This window comes from Pocillopora verrucosa, chromosome 12 (genome assembly GCF_036669915.1).
Source record: "Pocillopora verrucosa isolate sample1 chromosome 12, ASM3666991v2, whole genome shotgun sequence".
Classification (NCBI taxonomy): domain Eukaryota; kingdom Metazoa; phylum Cnidaria; class Anthozoa; order Scleractinia; family Pocilloporidae; genus Pocillopora; species Pocillopora verrucosa.
The window spans coordinates 9698325-9711551 of NC_089323.1; positions in this window are offsets into that span (position 1 = coordinate 9698325).

Genomic DNA, 13227 nt, shown 5'->3' on the forward strand with positions numbered 1-13227 from the left:
ACAAGAGTGTTGCATTCATTGTCATCCTTGTCTTTCGCCCACTTCGTTAATATGGGCCACAATACCCTCCACAGTGCTTCATAACTTAGCTTGTGGGCACGTATTACTCGATTCCACAACTTTCCTTTAAGGATGTTGCCAGCTGTTGTCTCACCAAAGACCTCACTCTCTGCCCACATCTCCGCCATTCCCGATAACTGCAAGTACTTCCCGATGACTTTTGAAAAAGTCATCTGCGTGTGAAAACCTCCAAGCACAATGATGACATCTTTGAGCACTTGTGTCTTTCCCCATTGCAATATCTTTGCCTTGTTGTATAGGCCCTCATCCATGGTAATAACAGTGAACTTGCCATTTCTGAGGTGCGTCATTGCCTTACACCTTAAGATCACCGTCCAAAGAGTCTCGAATTCATGAGCTGGAGCATTTACAATGGGAAGTGGACCCACCACTGTGACTTGTGGGTTTACAGTAGCCAAAAGCTGGTTGAAACCAGTCCAACCTGGTATTGACTGGAGTTCAGGTTTTTGCTCATGCAAACGACCAAGGATACAAGCTTGGTCCTTCTTGTAATACTCACTAATTAGACTGCTGTCAGGTGTGTACCACTCAGAAACTACTGTCTTCTGTAGTTCAGGCTCTGGTTTCTTGTTGTCCAACGACAAATCGGCTAGCTCGTGAAGTTCTGATGGCACTTGAACATCCAGGCGCCTTTCTGACTTAGGAGACAGTTCGATATCCATTGCTGGTTCTCCTTCCTCTTTTCGACGAAAGGCAGCAACCTGCGTCGCGTGGAATGTGCCCATGCCATTGAGTGTTTCTTCGTTTATGTCTATGTTATCTACAGCAAAGCAAGTGTAGCCTGCAGGATCTGTGGTTCCAGTGAAGTTGCGAGGAACAAACACGTTACCACTTTCACTGTACCTTTGAAGGACATCATTTGCGATGGTATTGTCCATTCTGAGGACAGTTTCGTAATTAGCTGAATGGCCAGAAGCGTGCAAAAGCTGCACCAGTTGTTTAGATCTAGTTGCCTGGTGAACGGTAAGGCCTATTCCAACATGCTTAGGAGTTAACGTATGCCCTCTAGAAGAAAAAAATATTATATCTTGGCATATACTCAGAATACGGGTTTTCACGTCATCGTGCGATTCTTGAAACCCCTCTTGATAGCCAGAGCACAACAGTGATATCAACATGAAGAGACTTTCTGGAACAATTTCCTCTGCACTTGCCTTGCTGATTTTTCCAATACAATCATGGTTCGGCGAGATCTTGATGTCATGATGCACTTTAACTGCCACACGGTACAGCCAACTTAACAGCTCTGCATCCAGATCAACATCCTCTGTGGCATCGCCATTGAGATCGTCATCATCTGATTCATTTATAGGAATTGTTAGCAGAGAACACAGAGCAACTTCCCCTAGATTTGCATACACGATTAAGTGGGGCTCAGAGGGGTTTAACGGCGAGACAAACGCGATATCCTCACCAAGAAAAGCCTGAATCCTTTCTTTAAATCTGTTGCTCCTGTAATCCCCCGGAGAGAGTTGATACTTTTCTGCAAGTTGGTGAGAAAAGTATGTCCAAACAGCTTTGAGGGACAAAATATGGCCTTGAGAAAGCCTCTCCCTAAGCAAAGTCATTACCTCCTCGAAACATCTATTGGCATCATCAGTTTCACTACACTGTGCGTTTCTTTCCGTGTTTCTTAGGAAGCATGTGTAGCACTTGAGGTGATATTTTCCTTCGGCAGCTATTAAATCACTAACTCCGGCTAGCCTACAGCTCAACTCTGTATCACTTGCTGCATTCAAAAGAATTTTTTATGATGTTTGAAAAGTCTGAACTTGGTTTAAGGCGACTTTTTTCACGTCAGTCTGGCAAAAGATACATTTACTCCAGTCGATTCTTCGAACTGATGATCGCCTAGAAGGCCCATTAGCCGGCGCGTCCTTTCCGTCTGGTCTACTTTCAGACTCTTGTTTCTTGAGAACACGCTTGATGTGCCCTTCGCTAGTGAAATCACTGTAGCAGTACCTGTACCACACAACATCTTGGTTCTCTTCTTTCGTCTTTAGATTATCTACTATACTCGAGTAATTATTTTGCTCATCATCACCACACTTTTCTCTGATCTCAGCACAATACGAAATCCTGGATACACCTGCAGTGCTTCCTTTTGATAACGGAAACTTTTTCTTCGGCAACTTCTTTTCTTTACAGATAATACATTTGCTCCAGTCGACTTCACCTGGCAGATCGACTGGATTATTATCTAGAGGAAGCCTGATGGCAGCGGACTGCAATTCCATTTCTCTACAATAGAGACCCGACAATTACGATATCATATTTAACAACCAAGCTTGTTATACACTTAAAGATAAACCTGAATGCACTTTTCTCTGTTTGAACTTCTCCGATTCATCGGTTCATTTGTAAACATATAACTATAGAGTGGTAAATGTGTAATTTTAGGGTTCTACAGGAAATATAATTTTACCCATTCTCTAGCTTGTGTAACTAACTGGTTTTCAAAATGACGACTCATATATTTTCGGAACTTTTTCCGCGACCCATGCTTATTGAACAACTTGAACTTACTTCACAGACTTTACTTGACTATGTATCAATTCCAGACAACAAATGCAAGATATTAAAAATGTTATGTTTCCAAGCTACAGTTTTCAAGATTCGGGGAACAAAATAGATCACTGAATTTATAACAGCCACAACAATACCATGGAGGTATAGCAAACATTACACTACATAAACAAGTACATCTTTAAATATTTGTTTTCAAGTGGAATAAAAAATAAATGTACTTGTCGTATTGTTATGATTGCTTGTTTAATCGTAGCTTTTAAGTACTTACCTCCTCACAGAATGTAAACTTGAAACGCTAAAATGGCTTTCCTTTTCTCTGAATCTTTATCTGCCTTTCAGTAACATACTTTTTCCTTGAAATCTTAGACTGGTCTATCAATTAATACAAAAACTCAGAAGGACAAAATTAAATTCTTCTCTCTTCGAGCTGCAAGTATTTCTAAAACAAAATGGCCGCCAAAATCTGCCTCGGTATCGTTCAGCCTCGTTTTTGTGCAAATCTCGTCCTCAGGCACTAGTTATGCATTTGTAGGTAGGATTTTGCCATATTGTAAAATAGAAAATGTAAAAGGCGAATGTATGAATTCAACCTTTTCTAAATCGAGAAAAGTAATTAAAAGAATCTTTTTTATATTAATTTTCAAAATACATTGCTCAAAATAAAACTTTTTGAAGCACATATTTACCACATGAAACATAGTTTTTTTATTTCTTATAGAAAATAATTCCTGAAGAGCCTACTGAAACAATTAATCAATCACGCTATTCACACAGCTAAGGCTAATTCAGTATCTATCCAATGGTTGTTATCTAGTCACGTGACCCATATCTGATCACCCGTTGCATTTTTGTGTTTTTATTGTTAGATGTGTAAATCGAAATGAGAAACGTCAGTAAGTTGAAAACTATATTAAAGGAAAGTCTGAATAGAGCGTCTTTTATGCTTTAAAACCGATTTTATTGGAAAGTCACGTGACTCTTCATAACTGATCACGTGACGCATTTTATCACCCACACTACTGTCTATCAAGCTCTAAACGTCAAGTAGCAAAGATTCAGCTATTTCCCCATCCTATTGTGCACTTTTTATTGGGTTTATATAAATGTTGTAGTTCAGCCTCGTTTTCATGCTGCAGGAGCGAGGGCCTAGACAAAAAGCCCGCTTAATGACAGATATCGTAACATTTGGAGTGGGCAACAGCACGATTCTTAATCAGGGTGGCAAGACGAAGATTTTAAGCTATGTTGCCTGCTTCTACTCAAAATGTTTAGCGAAAATGAAAAATGAGCGCCCTTCGTGACAGTGCTTCCTGACTATTAGAGCTAGAGTTAGGGTTAGGGTTAGGGTTAGGGTTAGGGTTAGATAATAATATTCATGACGTGTAGGTACACGAGGGTAAAAACTAAACGTTTATGGGCGAGTGTCCATGTATGCCGCCTTTGTTATTAGAGTCAGGGGTCGGTTTGATTTATATATGAAACGGTAATGTAAGTGTCATCCATATGGGATTCTTACTTGTGTGATGCGCATGCGCAGTAGTCTGACTAAAAATGTACGCATGCGCAGTCTTAGACATAACCTCACGGTGGTGTCATAGTCACGAAATGTCCTTGGATGTTATATCATAGTCGCGAAATGTCCTAAAGTACAAAGGTAGTATGACCGCCCAAAGCTGCCTTAGGCTGCCTGAGGTTGATTCAATCCCCGGAGAAGTGTTGTCAATCAAAAATTTGTGAAAGAGCAATAGAATTGATTCCTATAAATGTGGATTGTAGAGTTAGAGTTCAACAATGCCTGAGTATATCTACCCATGCGATTTTACGTGCAAGTGTCAGGAATGTAAATCGTATAAGAGAAAAGAAGAAATTAATCAAGAAGTGTTGTGGAGGGAGCGAATAAGTGGCCTAAGAGCGGTCTACATGCCAAGGTTAATCGATAAAATAACACAACAGATGAAAGATCTAACGCTTGCGGATGAGTGATCATACCTAAGACTCGTAATAAGACAGTGAGATGGAGTGACGGATCGAATTCTACAGGCCCTGTAAAATGGTATCAATGCATTAAATGTTGGTATTTCACACCTTATCGTATGATGCGATGACGAAATCGAGTGTTTGAGGCCCTTGTGGATTTCATCAAGCTTTTCAAAGAAAGAGAAATCAATAGACCGCCATGCAATTGTCCAGATTGTCAAGATCGTTAAACCAATCAGATTGTAAATAGGTATGTAATAGTGTTTGAAAAAAAGTTCGTCTCATTTCTTAGTGACGATAGCTTTCCGCGAGGATTTAGAGCGCGTGTTAGAGTTAGTGTATATGAGTCCTATTTGTCCATATACTGTGTACACATTTCATGTGAAGGACGAAAAAAAGACAGGTCGCGCGAGTGCGTTACTTCACCACATTTTGGGGTATGAAGAAACATCGACAGAAGAAGGGAGATACTGGGTCATATCGCAGGTGAAAGACTATGACGATGTGTTGATGTTTTTAAACGTATTACTTCTTGTCATGGAAAAACTAGATCACTTGACGGCTGTGAAAACTACGCAAGATTACTTATAGTATTGCCAAGAAGGTATTTACAATCGCATTTTGGAAAAAGTAACACATCATGCGAGTCTTAAAGGAGCACACAAGCAAATGTGGATGTTTACACATTGGTTTGATTTTGTGAAATTGGGGGACAACCTTGGTCATCATGGTCACGACTTTGAAGATATCATGTCTGCTGACAATGCGCTTCACAAGGATGGATCATCTTACATCCAATGTATTATTCGGTTGGTTACTGACATCGAGGCTATGACAGAATTTAAACACTCTTTTAAATGGTATCGCTTACGCCATAAAAACCGAGGTATTCTTAGAGATTCAGCCAGTCTCCATAACCATGGCTTGTGACAGTGCTCTTGAGAGCCCTAGAGAAATTATCTATCGTAGTTATCTCTGTCCCCATCCCGAGTACAAATTTGATATTGACCAGAGTAAGAAGGCAGGCCACACAGGTGTGTTCTTACATCAAATTCTGGGATGGGAAGCAGGTGTTTGGATTAACGACGAGGCAAGACATCGTGTCATTTCGTGGGTCAGAGACTATTAAAAGTTGTGGTTCTTCTTAAATTTTTTAGAAGAAATCTTTGACCACAAAGAAAAGATTCCTAAGCGTTACTATAGGGATCCTGCTAGTCAATACGAATACCAAGCTTTTTGTCATGATGTGATTCATGACAAGATTGCGAATAAGCTGCATCATTATGTCTCACCTATGGGCACTCACATGCAGTAGGATATGTGTACTCATTCGTTGAGTTATCTGATGTTAGGGGGCAAGATCCGAAAAAATGGGCACGATTTTGAGGATGTCGTAAAAGCTTATGAAGTATGGACCAATCCAACCAAAAATCTTCCCCAATTGGTGGGGGAGATCGAAGCCATGACAACTGTCAAATATTCATCACGATGGTATGATATTCTCGCCAAAAACAGAAGACAGGATTTCTATGTTGACAGTTGCACCTAGATGTCTAAGAAGGGAAAGAAAACAGGACGTCGGCGCATGCGAAGACTAATTCGTGTATTAATATCGTTTATACAACATAGGAGGATCCAATTAAACCAAGGGAAAGACATCATGACATTATATTTCGCGATGCCTTACGATACATTTACCACCCCTATGGAAACCAGAGATGTATCTACTATACCAACTGGGATAAAGAAGTTGCTGATGGTTGCCATTCTGCCTACCACGAAACGGATTACAGATAGAGAGACAAAATGTAAAGCCACGTAAAAGTTTATTAATTACAAAAAGGACGCTACAGGTGTTGAATAAAAATGTGTAATATTATAATTGTTTGAACTGTAATTAGTAGTTAACCAAACATAATCTTCTACAAGGGGTGCTGCTACATCTTCCTCACAATCTACAAAACCCCAACTTATGACTGGTATGACATTACAAATCTGATTCACAACCATAAAAAAGTGAAATTGGTTAAAAAGTAAAACAATTTCATCATCCTCCATATCTAAAAGACACCATAATGTGAAAAAAAAACTCGTCGAGATCCTCCAGAGGGAAATCATCCAAAGGGTATTTATTCTAAAAATGTAAAAAATTTAATTTCATAGTCATTACTTGACCAAATAGTAGCCAACCACTTATACCTATGGAGTTCTCTTTCTTGGATATCATAAAAACAATGTATGAATTAATTTGCGTTATACACTGAAAGAACACGATTTAAAAAATCAACATCTTGAAAAAAAATATCTAAATTAAAGTTTTCTATCACTGATAATTCAAATTTTAAATTACTGAAAAACCTATAGAGGGCATTTGTATCCACGTAGTTTTGATGTATCTACGAAACAGAAACCCCATATAAACGAATATGAAAAAGTTGACCATAAAAGTAATTTTGCAGTAATTCTTGAGGTATCTATAAAATAGAAAATAAACGTAGTACTCGCATAAATAAATTGCTATGACAATGAGATTGGTTTAATCTTGTTTCGAAGATACCCGCATGTGTTCCTAAGATATCACTTATTACAGTATTTTCTAAAAGAACATCAAAAAGTAATTGAAAATAGGATGGAAATAAGTGATGCATTTGAAAAAAACTATTTTGAAATTCCATACAAAATTACACACAAATCACATATTCCATTCTATTTATAATAACTCCTAGAGCTTGAAAAAGAGCTCTTAAAGAATTTCGAATAAAATTTACTTCTTGATAAGTCACACAGAGCAAACATAAAGTTGACAGGTAGTCATGTGGAGGAATCTAAAATAATTAAAAAAAGTCTCATTGAATGATTCTATTGTATAAAGTGTCGTAATAAAAAAAGAAAAACGAGCTCTCATATAAAATTCAGACTCTTCTACATGTCAAAAAACTTTAAAGAGCAAAAACAAAAATTATCTAAAACGTTCACGAAACATATAATGGCAATAACGAATAGAATGACGACTTGAATGCGCGGGGAAACGCTATTGAAACCTAAAAAATTGGTATAGTACTCTTCTAATTTGATGAAAAAAAGCTACTAAAAACTCAGCAAAAGGGAAGTGTCGAGTTAAAAACAATCTGCGTATATGAGCTGAAACGATTTCATCTATATAGCGTTCAAAATAAGTGTTAAAATCTGGAGGTTTGTAAATTTCAATTCGCATCAAATCACGTTCCACATCCAGTTTAGTAAGAATATCCCGCATATCGGTGATCAAACGAAGTAAATAATTGCTCAAACTCATGATCGACGATAAAATACGATGCTTGAAATACGTCATGCATCTACAGATGAATAGAAAAAGGGTTGTCTTAGTTTTTAAGAGTTTTTTGAAATGTTCACGCAAACAACGATTCGTGAAATAAAAAACACACATACCTGTTGAATCCTGGCTTCGAGCACTCCAGGTTGAAGCAATGCTTCCAAACAGGAGGCTTCTAAAAAAGAAAAGCAAAGTAAATGTTAAAAAAGCAAATCAAGCATATAAAACGAATCGCAATCACAAACGTACCTTGTGTCAAACTTGCAGTTCACGTAGAAAAAATCACACATGAGTCAAAACTTCTTCTTACTGATAAAGTAATCAAAACGTAGTCAAAACGTCGAACCAACAGTTGATGCTTCTGCTTTGAACACAAGTTGAAGAGTGAAAAACGTCTCGACTACGTTTTTAAATAAAACAGAGCCCTTTAGGGAAAACAACTAAACAAATTTGAAGTTGCCTGAGGCTGCCCAAACCCTTAGGGAAATCGTCGCCAATCAGAGGTCAAAGATTTTTCTTGAGACGTTGTCCAAATTCCATAGAGGGATCGAGTGATGGCGAAACAAAAGTTAGACGAAGTGGAATATGGGGATGATGGTATTTCGGATGACTTATTAAACTAAATTGGAGAGGTCTTTGAAAATCAATATGATAACGATGTGACAGATTCGCAAATGGTTGAATTTGGTCGTGAATTGGATCAACAATAACTAGATGCCCTTGACATTGGTTTGGATGAACACCCTGAGCAAATTGGTAGTGGTATGCCCTTGTTTGAATTTGATTTCCAAAAAACTGGTCTCCCGAATGGTGGAGGAAATCAGCGGCGAATCAACAAAGATATTGCGCCACCTTAAAACAGAAGCGTGACCCAACAAAGAACGATAATGTGAGAAAAGAAGTCACAGAGGCTTTAGTCAGGTAAAATGATCATGATTTAGTTTCTGTCATAAAATAATTGCTACGAGCACTATGAAACAAACATAGATAAACATCGTCATGTGTCCTCGATATACGGAAAAGCTAACCAAGAAATATCAATACTCATCTTAGAAATCAAAAATAAAAGAGAAAAATCAGCTAGATCCCTAAGGACCTTTTTTATTTCTTAGATCGATAAAAGAAACACTCCATCGCAAAAAAGTTACGGACCAGTGGCAAAACAAAACATTGACAGATACAGATGAAGATGTTTTCCACAGCAAACAACGAGTGTTACCGATTAAAAATTCAGAAGACAACCTTTCCCTTGCAAGAGCCATTTGTCAAACAAAAGCCCACTTGCATAGAGATGATGGTGTAGAGGGAAAGTGTTACTATAAGAATCTTGGAAATAATCCGAATGTGCTCACCCGATGCGCCAAATTCCTTCACAAGCAAGCTGGTGTGCCCAAAGGCCCTTGTGGGCGTGCCGAATTATAAAAGTTTTAGTAGTACCTGGCGCCTGACTACCACTTGAAAGTGATGACCACATGCTATCCATATTGCATTACATTTCAAGGAAATGTATAATGGCCACAGTACATCATCCACCTCCTGTATCAACCAGAGTACGAAAGCAGTATGGGTCATTACCATGGATGTACGTCTTACCTCGGACTCCTGGAAAGATCGTATTTTTGTGACACGTGCAACAAAGGCTTTGACCATGACGACTTCCGCAACCACCCATGCGAGGGCCATCACTGTAAAGCATGCAAGCAGACCGAATGTGGTACCAAACCTCACGAACCCACTTTCCACTGCCCAGCCTGCAACCGCCATTTTTACAGTCAGAACTGCCTCGCCTTACACCGCGCAAAAAAACATCTGCAAGACCCTAGTACGATGCGGGAACTCTTGCAACAGCTACACTGTTGTTACTTTGGAAAATGCTCTATCTGTAAGGAGTACGTGGACCTTAAAGAACACAAATGCTACATTCAGCCCATCCCTAAACATGAAGATTCACCTAAATGGAAAACGAAAGCCAAACTCAAGAAGGATTTAAAAATAAACTCTGAGGCATCCGTGTACGCAGAACCACCCATCTTTGTCTACGTGGACTATGAAGCCATGTTCAGCGAAGACGGAACACACCTACCATTTGCATCTGCGCTCAAACTTCCGAAAACGACACCTCCTACACGTTTTATGGTGACGATTGCAGTAAAAAGTTTCTGGAATTCTTGACGAACCTTACCGCAGATCAGTACAAAGTACCGCGTGAAGTCATCTGCATATTCCATGATTTAAAATGGTATGATTCCATTTTCCAGGACAGGTCTTATTGGCTTACTGTTGTCCAAATCCCAGCAGCTAACTCTGTTTGTAACAGAGCACATCAAGTCAATGGATAGACTCAGTGTCCATGTATGAAGAATAGATAGATGGCCTTCTCTGCCAGTCATGGTTGTCTCCATTTAATCCATAATCAATGGGCAAATCACTACTACTGTCTAAAGTTATCTCCAGGTTTTCCATCCTGACCATTTCTTCCTCTCCTTCTGCCTCACATAATGATATTTTGGAAGAATCACTGCAGCTATCAGTGTATTCAGTTACTGATGAAGCACTGCTAAGATTAACTAATATAATTTTAAAGAAAAATTCCACTAAGAAAGTTTTAATGTACTCTAGATGTGATATGCCTTTCAGAGTTTGTAGATAAAGCACAAGTTAGCATTGAAATGGGAACTTTACACATATATAAGTTGATATAGTTGACTGTTGGTGACCATCAATTTCAGATGATAAATTTCTTTAAATTTATTTCATGGTTAAGGTACATATGCACTTTAGGATTTTTCTCTCCCATTAAAGATAGTTTCTTCAGTATCAAATATTTGCAAAGTCCTGGTGGCTATTTTTTCTAACTATTGATGGTCCAAAATATGAGATTATTTCACAACTAAAATAAGTGATAAATTTATGTTAATTGTATTCATTTATACTTGCTAACATGATGCAGCTGCAGTGGACTCAGAACAGTTATGATATAGAGGAGTTCTGGTCTGAGAAAATATAATGTGGAAGTAGATAGCAACAAATGAGTTCAGTAAAGGTGACATACAGTGGTGTGCCAATGAGTGAGCAGAATTTCCCTTTTTATCTCACAGTTAGTTTAACTGGGAAGGGGCATTTAATATTTAGTGATATGTAATGTTCAAGTCTCATCTGCATCAGTGACAATTTTGAAGTAATGTTATGATGTGTAACTGAGAACATCAATATTGTTTTTCTACTCGCCACTAAAATAGACTTGATCCTGAGGCCCACTCATTGTCACTCTCTGTTCTTAGGAATAGTTAAATGAGTCTGAGAAATAGCTGAACCCTGCATGGAGGACATACCATTACCTTTTACACTCATTTTACTTTCGAATGTGTAATGTATTGATAGTATTGTTTAGCGGTAGTTGTGTTAGAGGAAATTCTCGGACATTGAAAACGTGCAAAGGATCATCGATAGTTGTGTGGGCCATGCTTTCCGGGTGTCATGGCGGCCAAATAAAGTGCAGTTTCTTTCTATAGTTAAATCTGGTTTATTATACGGCCATCCGGGTGACATCGTTACATTGGCGACAAGGATTCAATTCGTTTTGTGAGGTAGTGGATTTTTTTGGAAGTCATTTGTGCGGAAAGTCCTCGCATTTTGTCAGAAAAGTGATGGACAGTGGAACCGGTTCGAGTACAACTTCAAGTTCACAAGCTTCACCAGCTGCGACGTTTGTTCCTCTTCTTGATGTGGCCAGCCTCTCCCTCTTCAATCCAAAGGAAGATCCGAATACCCTTGCAATTCGCTGGAAGTTATGCAAATACAGATTAATAGTTATACAAATACAGATTAAACGCTCGTTTAATCTGTATTTGGTGGCAAAAGATATTACGAAAGATGAACAGAAAACTACATTGCTATTGCATAATGGAGGGTTGAATTTTTAGGAGCTTTATAACATGTTATTGACCGGTACGGATATCAAGCCGTTTGCTGAGAGTATGGCGTTGTTGGATAACTATTTCACACCGCAGTTGAACGTTCCATTCAAAAGACGTCAGTTTAGGCAAATGGAGCAAGCGTCAGGAGAGTCGGTGGATCAGTTTGTTTGTCGGTTGAGGCAGAAAGCGATCTCCTGCGAGTTTGAGAATGTTGATGAGGCAATAAGGGATAAGCTTATTGAGAGATGCAGGGATCCCAGGCTTTGCTGTAAGTTCCTTGAGAAAACAAATGCTACTCTGAAGGGTTTACAAGATTTGGCTCGTGTGAAGGAAGCAGTGAACATGCAGGTCAAGGCTTTGGATTGGTCATCCGGTCAGGTGAATGCTGTTTCCGGCAAACCTCACAGCAAAGGAAAAGGAAAAAGGATAGCACAGGGTAGAGGCAGAGGAAATAAGCCTGGTAAACCGTCTTGTGCTTCTCAGGAGACAAAAGTGAGAGGCTGTTTTCGCTGTAATTACACTGACCATATGGCACGTGACCAGAATTGTCCTGCCCGTAGCAAGAAATGTAATGCATGCGGTGAGATTGGACATTTTGCAGTCTGTTGCAAAAAAAAAAGGAACGAAAACCTTCCGCAACTATCAGAGGATTCAGCCACTGGCCAACAAGATTATTATGAATGAAAGTGATCCTGGCAGTGATGTGCACTACTTAGGCAGTAGTGAAAATAAGGCCTGAAAAAAATTTCAGGCCTGTACGGGATTTGAACCCATGACCTCTGCGATACCGGTGCACCTTTCGGTGGGTTCAAATCCTGTACAGGCCTGAAATTTTTTTCAGGCCTTATTTTCACTACTGCCTAAGTAGTGCACATCACTGCGAGGATCACTTTCATTCATGTCTTTATCCGCAGTTCAAATATATGACTTTCATATATTCTTAACCGTATAAGATTATTATGCATTTGCGGTTGGTGTTGGTCAGCCTACAAGTGGTAGTGAAGTAGATTTGAAGATTGGAGGAGTGATGTTACCCGCGGTACTTATTGATTCTGGCGCGTCATGCAATGTGATTGACCAAACAACCTGGGAAGTTTTGAAAAAGAAGAGTGTTCAGTATGAGTCCAAGAAATCAAGCAAAAAGTTGTTCACTTATGGGCAGAAAGACCCTATTGAGATGATCGGGACATTTGTGTCTGAGATTGTGTGCGAGATCAGTGGCAACAATTGTGTGGACAAATTCACAGTGGTTAAAGGTCCAGGAAGGCCTCTACTCGGAAAGAACACTGCAGAAAAGTTGGGCATGTTAAGGGTTGGTCCAGATGTGTGTTCATTAACTGCTGAAGGAAGTGATGCTGACATCCGTGAGAAGTATATAGAGGTTTTTACAGGGGTCGGGAAACTGAAGGA